Below are 8981 nucleotides of genomic sequence, written 5' to 3' on the forward strand. Positions count from 1 at the left end.
TGCGTGTGTGTGTGTGTGTGTGTGTGTGTGTTTAAAGTATTTGGTGGAAATGCAGAGAAAGAGATGCGCTTTCCACCTAAGGTGAATGGAAGGGGACCGAGCCCACCTGCCATTTGGTCCGAGGCAAGGGCAGGCCAAGGCACCCAGGCTCCCCCCAGCCAAGCCTGGCCACAGGCTGCAGGCGCTGCCAGCTCCAGACTCTTCTCGGCCTCCCGGCACTCTGGAGGCTGAGGGGTGAACTGGAACCCACATATTGGTGGGGGAAAAAAAAGGGAGAAAGGCCTGGAGTGAAGGAGGCACCTGGAACTGGTCGGCAAGGGTGGGCGCCTTTGCCTTTTGTGCTCATTGGGCCCTGTTGGGCCAGCAAAGAGAGCCTTTTGGGTCTCTGCAAAGTGGTGCAGGTGTTTACGGACACTTTCCTCCTTCAAAGAAAAGCTCGTCTTCGCCCTCCCCAGCGCGCCAGCCCCGCGCCTCTGCCGGGGGGGGGGGGGTGGAAAGCGGCAGTTCAGAGGTGTTACAACACCCACACCGGGCGGGAGACTCAGAGCCAAAAGCACATTCTCCCAAGGGCCGGACGCGTCTTAGCTTCGCCGGAGGCCTCCTCCAGACCGGGAACCTGGGGAGTGGGCCGCCGCGAATGCCCGGGAGCGCTGGGGTGACGAGTTGCTGCCGAGCTCACATGGACGAACGAATACAGGCCAGAAGCTCCGGGCACTCTCCGGGGAGCGGCGCGTTGGGCACCAACAGCCCGCCCCTCCCGGGTGGGGTGACCCCGGCGGCCCCTGCGGGACCCGGCCGGCCGGGGAGCTGTCCGCTGCGGGCGCCGCGGGCAGGGGAGGAGACTTGAAGAGAGGCGGGAAGAGGCGAGACGGAAACCCGAGGCGCGATCGCCCCCCACCCCCCATCCCCCTGCTTGGAGGGCAGCTAGTGGGCCTAGGAAGCCGCAATTAAAATGGCGACATGCGAGCTGTCTCCGTGTTGCTCTCACCTCTGCCCCCGGCGGGCTGCTTCTCCGCCCCAGCCACCCACCCCCCCCCCCCAGCTAGCCGCGTCGCCCGCAGAACGTGTACTTGGCGGAGAGCGAGAGGCGCCCCACGAGGTAGAACAGCACCCCCACCCCCTTTGAAACTAGCCCAGGGAGAACCTGAAATCTCGCTCTCCACCCCTCAAACTTTGAGAACTCTGCCTCCCTTGGGTCTGACTCCCGCCCCCCTCCCCGCCCCCCAATATTGACACACTGGAAGCAGCTAAGTCCCTTTTTGTTTCTTGTTTGTGCAGAGGGGTTTCCAAGAGTCCTCCCCCTAGCCCCCACCCCCACCCCCACCCGATGACGTCAGTGGCATTCACTCCCGGCCCCTAGCCTCTTATCATTTTTTGTTGTTGTTGTTGTTAAAACTTTTCTCGGAGGTGAGGTGGGGGTTGAGGGGTGGGAGAAGGAGCGATTCCAAGAGACGGTGCCCAGGGGGGAAATAGCAACAAGATTACGGTCCCTTCTTTCCGAGGCAAAGCTTAAGAAGGTGCTAATCCACTCGGTCCCTAATTGAGAGGTTGTAAAAATGATATTCGCCTCCAGTTCGGACAGCCTCTTGGGCCTCCTCCTCCCCCCTCGCTTAGGCCCGGTGGACTTGAATTCAAGTTTCTTTAATGCTTGTTTGAGAAGTAAAAAGGGGGGAGGAAAATCACGCCGACTCTCGTTGGTCTGAGACCTGGGCCCGCTGTCCCACGTCCCGGGATGGGGAGAAGTCTCGGTCCTGCGAAACCTCGCTCAGGAGACCCCTGGCCCGAGCGCCCGTGCCACCTGCTTCGCTTCTGGCCTGGGGTTTGTCCTGGCGCTGAGTGTACCTGCCCCATGGGAAGAGCGGCTCCCAGACCGAGGAACTGAACGGGTCTGTGCTGCCCCAACCCTGGCCGAGGCTGAGGAGGCCTCCGCTCTCCCCGAGCTCTGCCCAAGCTCCTCGGTCCTGGGGTTACCGGCTGGGGACGAGAATGGGAGGCCCACACTAGGCCCAGCGGCCCAAGGCAGCCGGCCGGCAGCGTCCTCCTGGCCCCAGCTCCCAGGGGCGGCTACCATGCCTTTAGCGGCGAGTTCGGAGTGTACAGATTTCATGGATGAGCTCTGACTTTCCACACTTTTCCTAAGTCAAGAGGAGTCAAGTGTACCCGGTGGTGGCTTCGTTTTTTTTTTGCCTCCCTGCCTCTGCTCTTCCAACCCCAGTCTTCGCCGGGTCCTGGGGTGTGTTCCCCATCCCCAAACCTCCCCTTTCCCTGAGCTAGGGCCTGCAAGCTCCAAGAGAGCTCCGGACTTCGCAAGACGAGGCAGCCGCGCTCTCCCCTGTCACCTTAACTGCGGCGCCAAGGGGTGCCTTTGGAGTGCACCGAGGTGTGTCCTAATTGTCCAGCATTCAACAAATGGACTTCTGGTGTGTGGTCAGAAGAGAAAAGCCATTTACTTACTTTCCTCCCCGGGTTTTCTGGCAACAGTTGAAGGGGAGCCGCCTCCGTGGACTGAGCAGACCCAAGAGAAGGAGTCGTGGTGCCGGCACACCTGCACCGCACACAGATAACGCACACCGACATCGCCACACACACACACACACACACACACACAATCTCTCCCAGCATTGGTCACCTCCCTCCTCTTCAGGCCCCAGACATCCTCCCCCCCCTTCTGTCTCCCCCTGGGGTCCCCTCCTCTCGGGCGCCTGGAAAAGCAACCGCGCTTAGTCAACAAATGGCACGTGGGAGAAGTTGGTGAGTGTTTGGTGAGGACTCTTCAGGGCTTTTCACAAGAACCCTCTGTACACAGAGTAAGTGGCGTGTTTGCTCGGGCCTCTCCAGCCCGTCGGTGACTCCGCTCCGCTGCGCTCGGCGGCTTCCGAAAGGAGAAAGAACAGAAGAAAGGGCCGGGGGAGCGAGGGTGGGGTGATGGGCAGGCTCGGGAGGCCTGGACTGGGAAGGCGGCCCGGCCTCGCCGAGTTGCCGGCCCGGCGGCCTCCCTCTCTGCCCGGGTTTCGCCTCGGCCATCACTGGAGTGTTGCTGCCGAAACCCAGTGCTGCGTACACCCCCTTTCTCTTCCTCCCGGCGGCCAGGTGGGGTAGGGCGCGGCCACTGCGGTGCTCGGTGTCACAGTGCCCAGGCGAAGACCTGGTAGGGGCGGGAGCGAGGGCGGGCGGGCGGGGGCGGGGCGGCTGGCCAAGCTGCGCGGAAGATGGCAAGAAAGGGCTGCGGAGAGCTGCGGGAACTTGCTCCCCCACGCATTGGGAGTTCCGAGCCCAGTTTGGGGAGGTCGGGGGCGCGACCCCCCCCCCCACCCCGTCCCAGCGGCCTTCAACTCGACCCCTCAAGTTAGCAGCCGCGGGGTGGGCCGCGCTGACTCCCAGGGCGCTCGGAGCCTAGCGATGTCGGCGAGCTACCAGCTCCCCGAGCCCGGACGCGGGGGGCCCAGCGCCGGGGAGAGGAGCCGCGACCCACCGGCGGAGCCGAAAACAAGTGTATTCATATTCAAACAAACGGACCAATTGCACCAGGCGGGGAGAGGGAGCATCCAATCGGCTGGCGCGAGGCCCCGGCGCTGCTTTGCATAAAGCAATATTTTGTGTGGGAGCGAGCGGTGCATTTGCATGTTGCGGAGTGATTAGTGGGTTTGAAAAGCGAACCGTGGCTCGGCCTCATTTCCCGCTCTGGTTCAGGCGCAGGAGGAAGTGTTTTGCTGGAGGATGATGACAGAGGTCAGGCTTCGCTAATGGGCCAGTGAGGAGCGGTGGAGGCGAGGCCGGGCGCCGGCACACACACATTAACACACTTGAGCCATCACCAATCAGCATAGGTGTGCTGGCTGCAGCCACTTCCCTCACCCACACTCTTTATCTCTCACTCTCCAGCCGCTGACAGCCCATTTTATTGTCAATCTCTGTCTTCTTCCCAGGGATCTGAGAATTGCTCTCACACACCAAACCAGCAGCATCCGTGGAGAAAACTCTCGCCAGCAACTCCTTTAAAACACCGTCATTTCAAACCGTTGTGGTCTTTAAGCAGCAATAACAGCCACAAAAAACCCCAAACCCAAGCAAACAAAACTCTTGACAGGAGCTTTGACGGGAGAGGATGCCTCATAAAGGTGAGTCCGCTTCTTTCTTCTCGCTTCATTTTTATTGCAATGTTCAGGCAGGTATCCCCCCCATCCTCCCCCCCTTCCTTCCTCCGGTCTCGCCGGTCCCCTCCCCCATTGCTACGCCCGGAGAGTTGGGCCGGAGAAGTTTCCACGCTGGAGCCCAAACTTTGTACTTCCAGCAAAAGCCCGCGTCGGAGGGCGACGGCCGGCGAGCGGGAGCGGCGCCGGGCTCCGGGCCGGCGGCCGGCTCACCCCCAGCGCCTTGCACCAGCGAGGGCTGAGCTCACAGAAGAACCAGGCGCAGCAGCAGCCGCCGCGGCTCCCGGCCCCATCAACTCCAAATGCTCCCGGCTCGCAGGAGAGGAGGAAGAGGCTCTGAGGTGCTCCAGGCCCGGGAACGGCTGCCGGGACCGAACGCCGCCGGCTGCTTTGTCCAGCCGAGGGCCCAGGGAGCGCGCAGGGAGCGGGCGCACCGAGGGAGCGCCAAGGAAGCCTGCTCGCCGCGCCGCCGCCTCCTCGCCCGCCCTCCGCCTTTGTGCCGCGTCCGGCCCGGGCACACAAGTCCGCTGGCACTCAAGCGCCGAGGGGCACCGCGCCCGCCGTCCGCTGGAGCAGAGTCAGTCGGCAAGGCAACGGCACACTGGATGCAGGGAGAAAGGGAGTGTGAGCGGGAGCCGGGAAGGAAGGAAGCCACCAGGCCAACGCGGTCGAACGCGCGCTCCGAGGGAGCTCCGAGCCGAGCCCAGGATCGTCAGCTTCCTTCAAGCCCTCGGGCTCTCGCCCTCAACTTGAGCGCAGAGCTCGGAACTTGAAAACTCTCTACTCCCCGCGCTTCCCCCAACCTTCGCCCTCGCCCTGCGAAAGCTGGGGTCTTCCTTGTCCTCCGGCCCCCCGGCGCTCGGTGGGTATTTTTCCTTGCCTTCCTCTGACAATGCTGCACTCGGTGTTGCCATTTCAACAAGTTTCGAGGTGGAAAAGTGGATTGGATTGCTTTTTAAAAAAAAAAAAATCTAAATTCCCTGATTTTTTTCTTTATGAGGCTTTACAAAAAATCAATGTGAAAACACTGGCTTTCCCCTTCGTCCGACCACATCCTCTCCCAGCCAATTAGTCTGAGTAATTTGAGAGCTTTTCGATTGATTCTAAGACCCCAGGAGGAAAAGGGTCTTTTCAAAGTTCATAAAGTTGTTGCCTCTTTCCTTGTGCAGATTTTCTCGGTCTCTGTGTTCCATAATAGGCCCGAATTTTAGCAAGTGTAATTGGGGGGAAATGGAGTTGAATTTCAAGTGGAAATGCTTTCTCTCTCTCTCCCTCTTTCTTGTTTTTTTTTTTTTTTTTTGAGTGCTAAAACCCGGCCCTTCAGTCTTGAGTGATTTCTACAAAGTTTAAAAACAACGTGAACGTGGGATCTTTTTCTCTCATACTCTACACAGCTCCTTAAGCCATTTTGGATGTTTAACTCGAACTTGGGAAGGTCGAGGAGGGGCGGGAGCAGAAAATGAAATAAAAAGCAAAGAGCTTAAAAGCTTGGTGAGTTTACCGAGGAGAAATAATAGTTGTTGCCATTGACATTACATTTTTTATAGCCAGCGACCTTTGCAGACGTCTGAAGGCAATTTGATTAGTTGTTATCTTATTTGGCCCTAGAGAGTAAAACTTTGTCATTTTAATTGCTAATTACTTTTTGGCTGGGGGCCGGGAGGGACAAAAGTGAGCTCTCCTCTTCACCCCAGCTAAGGAGTTTGGGGTTGGATTTTGAGAATTAAGTAATTTAAAACATCAGTATTTGAAAGCTGAGGCTTGTGTCAGGGAGGCAGTGGCCCAGTGGCCTAGTGGACCAAGGCTCTGGCGACTTCCAAACGTCTGGAAACTCCTTGATTCCTGGTGCGAGTCTCTGACCTGTCTAGGGCTTTAGGGAGCCCACGGCTGAGCTTGGAGGGAGGGGGCTCTGGCTGAGGCTGGGGGTTCTCAACTCTCCTGGCGGCGTGTTTGCTTCCGGGTGTCGGTGTGCCCTGCCTCTGGGATTGCTTTTGCACTTTGGCGATTACTTAAGCAATTAGATAGATTCTTAGCCGAGAAGGGGTGGGAATGGAGTAGAACCGGAATTTGAAATGCTTTCCCAGATGCTTCGAAAATTAATCTGTTAGGCCTCTCTGTAATCAGCTACTGAATTCTTTAAAAATAGCATCAAGAATGTACCTGCTGGGATGGGGGCATTCACTGGTGGTTGAGTACAGAGTGGTACGGAGAGGAGTTAGGAAGTTTTATGCCTTCAGGAGTATTCCGCTACTCCTCTCCGGCCTGCTACCACTTTGCCTTTTCAGAGTCCCACTTTGAGGGCATGTGTGTGGGGAGGGGAGGGGGGACACACACACATTCTGATCCAAGTTGGGGTTTTTGCCTGGTGGGGGCATGACCGTGGTCAAGGGGACTGAGAGGCGGGAGGCCTTGAGAGCCAGAGCAGCTAGGCATAACTAGGTAGCTCTCTGCCATCTCCAGTATTTACCAGGCCAAATTTGGAAGCTGGGGAGAAATGTTCCTCTTAAGTTTATTTTTTATGGATTTAAGCTGCCTCCCAGCTAGGTAATAAATTAGACCATGAATGGCTTTGGAGGGAAAAAAATGTGCTTCTTGGAATTCCTTGCTTGCAGGCAGGCAAAATTAATAATCACAATAGGCAAAACAGGAAAAAGAAAGAGTATTTTAGTGTTGTTTTTTTTTAACAGGGAGAAATGATGCTGTGACTATTTAATTATTTTACTTCTTTTTTTTGCCCAAACCTTTTGAATGGACTCTTTATTGTAATTCTCTCTTCCCAATTGAGCACCCTACGGTGCCGTTGTATCTTTTTACAGCCCCTAACAACTCACACCAGTAACACAATTACTTCCAGATATTTATAACAAGAAATTACTTTTCTATTTTCTCTCCCCTCCCCCAAAACCTTCTTAGGGGAAGGTAGGGAGGGGTGGTGGAGAATGAATCTCGGGGAGACGAGCGCTAGGTCAGGATTTACAATGCAAGAAGTGTCCCTCTGTTCCCTTTGTGAGTTGGTGGGTTGTTGGTACGTGTGGTTGGAAGCTGTGTTGCTGGTTAGGGAGAGTCCGTTTTGCTCTTTGGGTTTGGGGAGAGCTGGAGAATAGAAGCCATTGTTCACTGTCTGTAGGCTTTGTCGACCACGCTCACCCCCTCCTGTTCCTACTTTTTAAAGCAGTGAGGCGAGGTAGACAGCGTGTGTCACAGTACAGTAAAAGGGGGGACGATCTAAACACCAAAAGAAAAGTTAATCACAATAAGTGAGGTTTGGGGGGAAAAAGTTGGGCTCACCACATTCAAAGTCCAAGAAAGGCTGGGAGATGGGTGGGGTAAGGGCCTGACTGGGAAGCTTTGAAGGGGAGATAAAGTGGTAACCAGAGAGTTGGGTTCTGGGGGCCTTAGGCGGCTGGGGTGGTAAAATTCCTCAAGGAGAGTATGGCTCTGCAGCCCTCCTGACCAGCCCCAGCCTGCACGCTCAGGCACTCTGAAGTTCTGAGGTCCTCCTCCCTTCACCTCTAAACTTCGTGTATGCTCCTCAGCCTCTACCCCCTATTCCACTGTTTCTCTTGTTCTTTTCCTTTCCCTGGCTCTAGATATTTTTGCAAATGGGGCCTGGCTTGTCAGATTGTCCAGTTCTCCGAAGCCAGGCCAGAGCAGTCACTTCTAAAAGATGGAGACTTCTGCGGGAGAGGCTGCTGAAAACGTGGGTGCAGCTTTGAGGTTTAGGGTTTTATGGCAGTTTGAGCCCTAGAGGAGTATTTTTGTTTTGTTTTGTTTTCTGAGAGTGTGGCTCAGAGAAGCCACGGCCTTTGCTTTTGAGCCACAATTTGACATACCTTTCTCTCCTTCTGTTTTATCTTAGGGGGAAGACCTTAACTAGGGGCGCGCAGATGTGTGAGACCTTTTATTGTCAGAGTGGACAGACATCCCAGATTTCAGGCAAGTTCTGCGGTGGCTTGAAAGCTGCTTTGGGATCCAAAAACCCTAAAGATTCAGAATGCTTCTTCATTGTTGTTCAGATGGAAGAAAAAATTCAAAATAGGGTCATCCTTTCTTCTGATGAAAGGGTTTAATACTTAGGGATTTGGAAGATACCGATGGGGAATACTGGAGTATTTTATTTGTAGATGTTTGCATGCCTGGAAGGTAGAGCTGGATGACCCTCAGATAGCTCTAAGCAATTGGGTGGATTATTTTTGAAAGAACTCCTGTCCTGGCTCCAGGTCATCCTCCATCCAGAGGTAGGCCTACCCCGCCCAGGATTAATGCCTATGTTCTTGCTAACAGAACCCCATATTCGAGCCCCGTGGGATCCCGCGCCCCACAGCCAGCGCCAGCATGCAGAACAGTAAGTGCCTCTAGTCTTTCTCCCGAGGGGCTGGGGATTCAAGGACCAGTGGGTCAGGGGAGGGGGTCAGCTCTGACCAGGCCACCACGGTAGCAAGGACAAACCCCAGGGACCTAAGGCAACTGTGCCCCCCTCTGCGCCTGGCAACCTGAGAGGGGAGGGCTTTTGCTCTGCTGTTCTAGCTCCTGGAAAAACAGGAGCTGGGCGCTTCAGAACAGCCCACTCCAGTTTGTGGAGTTGAGGTAGAGAAACCCCATCCCCCCAAATCCTGTAACTCACACCTCCCTCCCCTCCCCTGCCCGGGCTCTGACCCCAGAGAGAGGGGCTGGGCTGAGCAGAGAGGGGCGGAGGCTTCTCCTGGTGGCTTGAGGAGAAGGAGGCCCCTTTGGGCTTAGCCGAGACAGAGGTCTCCTCCGTCGGGGCGGGGTGTGGGGGCTCCCCTCCCCCAGTCGCTCCCACGGCAGCTCCTTCCCTCTCCGCCCCTC

Source organism: Cnephaeus nilssonii, assembly GCF_951640355.1.
Source record: "Cnephaeus nilssonii genome assembly, chromosome: 13".
Classification (NCBI taxonomy): domain Eukaryota; kingdom Metazoa; phylum Chordata; class Mammalia; order Chiroptera; family Vespertilionidae; genus Cnephaeus; species Cnephaeus nilssonii.